The 4,197-nt window shown below is 39.9% G+C and overlaps 1 pseudogene; it reads right to left on the bottom strand.

Annotated features, from left to right (window-relative positions):
* Positions 1-1,947: 1,947 nt before the first annotated feature.
* On the bottom strand, positions 1,948-2,448 carry LOC126937853 (mitochondrial intermembrane space import and assembly protein 40-like; annotated as a pseudogene).
* Between the last annotated feature and the right edge of the window lie 1,749 nt (positions 2,449-4,197).

Raw genomic sequence — 4,197 nt, 5'->3', positions numbered from 1 at the left:
GTTGTCTCCTTGATGAAGCAGAAAGGAAGGTCATATAACTGCTCTCACAGCTTTCCTACCTGCCCTTGCCACTCAAGGGAATTCTAGAGTTGCCCTCTGCTTCACCATGTCCATCTTCTCAGGACTCCTGTTTTTCTACCAGAGAGACAAAGTCAATCTATATGATCTATACAATCAAGGAATGAGAAAACATTCCTTGGGGACAAAGAGAAAGAAACACACAGGCTGAGTTCTGTGGAAAAATGATAGGGGGGAAAAAATAAACCTGATGGGAAGCTGCTCTGGGATATAAGGAATCTGTGAGGAATAAGGGAAAGTCCTACAGAGCTATAGATGATCAGGAATGGTGTCCCATTGATGTCCTCTAAGAAATGCAAATAGAGGTTTTTAGTAACATTGTAGTTGCTTTTCTTTTCTTTTTTCTCTCTGAGATAGACCCTCATTCCATCACCCAGGCTGGAGTTCAGTGGCACAGTCTCAGCTCGATGCAACCTCCCCCTCCCAGGTTCAAGTGATTCTCCTGCCTCAGCCACCCAAGTAGCTGAGACTACAGGTGAAGACCAACACACACTGCTAATTTTTGTATTTTTAGTAGAGATGGGGTTTCATCATATTGGGCAGGTTGGTCTCGAACTCCAGACCTCAAGTGATCTGCCACCTCAGCCTCCCAAAGTTCTGGGATTACAGGATTATGGCGCCTGGCCATAGTTGCTTTGAATTGTCAGAGAGGCATCTCCTTGGAAGTGAAATTGATCTGGAATTGGACCTTGTGGGTTCCTAGATTTGTAAGGAACATACCTATAACTGTGTGATAGCCTATCTGCTGTGGAGCAGACTTCCTTCAAGAAAGGGATCCCTGAAATAATAATAATGATAGTAATAATGAAAAGATAATGACCCTGAGTGTGCGCTCCAGTGGTTGAAACCTTTGATTTCTGTCAGGTATGTTAGGGGAGCAGGGAGGTAGCCCACCATCTGTATTAGTCTTTTTTCTCTTTTTGTTTCTACTTAACCATTTTCCATTCCTCATTGCCTTTCTCACTGTGATAATGCTTTATTTCCACAAGGCAGTTTATTGTTATGGACCAAGCAAGGGTCAGGCCAATTTGAGTCCTAATCTCATCTGCCCCCTTAGTCCTGTCCCTTGATCTTAGAGAAATTACGGTTTTTTTTTTTTTTTCCAGGTAGAAATCATGTTTCCTTTTAACTGAATACTTAATTCACAACTTTTTTTTCTCTTGGTTGCTACTCTGGTAATAATTGGGTCCCCACCTATCAAGAACACTGCATCTGACCAGACTGAGAGCCAGTGTGAACATGGGCCCCAAACCAAGTCTTTCAGAATAACAAGGAACAGCAAAAACCAGCCTTTCCCTTCACTTAGAAAGGGGCTATGATTGGGAGGGTCCAAATTTTTACCATCCAAACACAGAAAACCAGGAACTCAATGTCAACATGGAAACCAGAATGCATCAGGAATGAAGTACAATACCTGCTCATATACACAAGGTCAGTATGGGTTTGGGGAAAGATGTATTTGAACATCTGGCCTCTTCTAGTACACAGGGCCCCAGTCTAGCATTTTTAAAGGAAGATATTTGTGTTTCTATTACTTGCATTACTTTGCAAAGGGGTATACAGTCTACTAAATGGGATATAATGAAGGAGAATAAATCTGCTCACACACAAGGAACATTCCTGGATAATGACTTTTAGTTGTTGAAAATCAGCACATTATTTTAAAGTGGCACAAATTCAGGGCAATCTGAGAAAGAATTCAAAAGTGGTGGCTACATTTTCTGACAGGTTTAGGTAGGACACGCACACTTACTACTCCCATTTTTTTCAGTGTATGTGTCAAGAGGCCAAAACCTCTGATCATCAAAATAAGCGATTTTGTATATTACAGTGCACAGGACAACAGAGGGAAAGAGGCTCTCTTGGAGGGTGACTAAAAGGTCTTTTGCAAAAGATTTGTATTACTCTGAAGTGAAAGGACTGGAGCCCACAGCTGTGTGGCCTTCATTAACTTGACCCTTCCTCTTCTTTGGTTGCAGTGGCCTCATTGGGAACTGTTTCTTCTACATGTTCTGCTGGCTTCTCCTCTACCTCTTCCACCCCTTCTTGGGGATAGAGATCTGGGTATTCCTGCCTGCCTTCCTGAATGGCTCAGAACTGGTCTACACAGTCTGATCCCTTGACCTACTCATGTTATGGTGAAAGCAGGAAAAGGCTGCCTTGAGCTGTTCCCTCTAGGAGCCGTTGGCCATTCCCCCAAGGAAAAGGCAGTGCCAGTTAAGGTCCCCATTTGGCAGCATCGATCCATGCTCCTCCTAGGGAGGGATCACTGGGGTCATCAGCCACCAGCTCTGCATTGCTTGGAGTTTTGTGGTCTTCTTTGGTCACAAATATGATTCGATCCTTCTGTTCCTGCCAGCAGTAGCACATGGCTGCAGCCCAGCCCTTAGATCTTATAGAAGGGGCAGTGGCTGCTGCAACTTCACGTGATGTCCTCCCTCTCCTCAGGCAGGGTGGGTGCCTCTGAGGCCTGTGCAGACCGGAGATAAATTACTTAATCTTCCTGATCTCAATTTTTTTTTTTTTGTCTGTGGAATGGATTAAATCATAGCCATTCCCTGGCAGAGTTATTGAGAGGACTGCATGAGGTAATGAAGGTGAAGCCCCCGGCCAAGAGTGAGTGTCCACACACCTTCACCCTCATTCCCTTTTGACTTGGCTCCTTCATGAGGCACTTTCTGTTATCAGTTAATGCAGAACCAGTAAAGGACATGAGGACTCTTGATCATCAGTAAACTGATGCTCAAGGATCCCTTTCTTGCATCTCATTGGCTCTTCCACGAATGAGCCTTTTCCCTCTTGAACATCAGCTGATCATCTTTTGAAAGGCTCTGCCTCAATTCTGAAACTCTACTCTGTCTTAAAAGTAGCAGTGATGGGAGACATCCTTCACCTCTATGTGATCTTCAAGAGAATGTATCTAAAGTTTCTCCACTGAGTGTGATGTTTGCAATAGATTGTTGATATGAAATCTTTATCCTTGGTTGCTGAAATTCGTGTTTGTTTTTGTTTTCTCTTGTGATCAGAAGTAGACATTGAACTTATCACATGATTTTCTTCATGCATCAGGTAATCATATGCAGTTTTCTTTTATATATTGATACAGATAAATTATTTTTATAGATTATCTGATGTTAAAACTTACGTTCATTCCCCCCCAAAATCTTATTTAAGATATATTCTTAATTGGCTAGTGAACTTATATTATTCAGATCAGGTAATCACCTATTGATTTTTGGGTATTTGATCTGTTGTGTTTTTAAAGAGAGGTGTTTAAAAATCTCTAATTATAATTGCTGCTATATCTACTTCTCACAGTTTTATAAATTATATATATGTATTTGGAGGCTACATTTTAGAGGCATATGTGCTCATGATGGACCTTTTATCTTGCTCTGTTGGTTTAGAATATTTTTCTTTAAGATACTGTTTCCCTATAGTTTTTAAGACTGTTATTCCAGATTTCCCTTGCTTCATATTGGCCTGATACTTCTTTCCCATCCTTAGATTTTGAAATTTTCTTGTATCCTTTTGATTTGTGTGTCTGTTGACCACACAATTTGTGTTTTAAAAAATCTCAACTGAGACTCTGTCTTTTAATTGGTGAGCTTAACCATTTACATCTATTTTAATTACTGTAATACTACATTCTCGTGTGCTTTCTATTATGAAAGCTTTTGATGATAAAATACACTTAAACTCTTAAATACAAAGTTTGATTTATTCAATGCGAAACATCTGTTGTTTCTTTTTTCTCTTTCCCTTTTCCAGCTTACATTGTTAATATCAATGTTTACATATGCTAATAGTATTTTAAATGTATTACTATTTATGTCTTTCATAAAAATACAGGTTGTGCAGCATGTTCTCATGTTGCTTTTATCTTTAATCCTACCCTCAGCCCCAACTCTGATGTGACTTGTCTAAAATTATAATTCTATTTTTCTTTTGTTTTCTTTAGTGCTTGTCTTAAAAAAAAAAAGACAACAACTTTATTAAGTAACTTGATCACTCCCTTCTATACCTCTTCAAGTTCCCTTCTGTATTTAGTTTTGTTTTTATCTGCTCATTTCTACCAGGAGTGTTTTTAAAGTGGAGTTTTGGGTAGTAAAACTTCTG

This window comes from Macaca thibetana, chromosome 15 (genome assembly GCF_024542745.1).
Source record: "Macaca thibetana thibetana isolate TM-01 chromosome 15, ASM2454274v1, whole genome shotgun sequence".
Lineage (NCBI taxonomy): Eukaryota > Metazoa > Chordata > Mammalia > Primates > Cercopithecidae > Macaca > Macaca thibetana.
The sequence above is the reverse complement of the archived record's forward strand: the minus strand, read 5'-3'. Positions and strand labels throughout refer to the sequence as shown.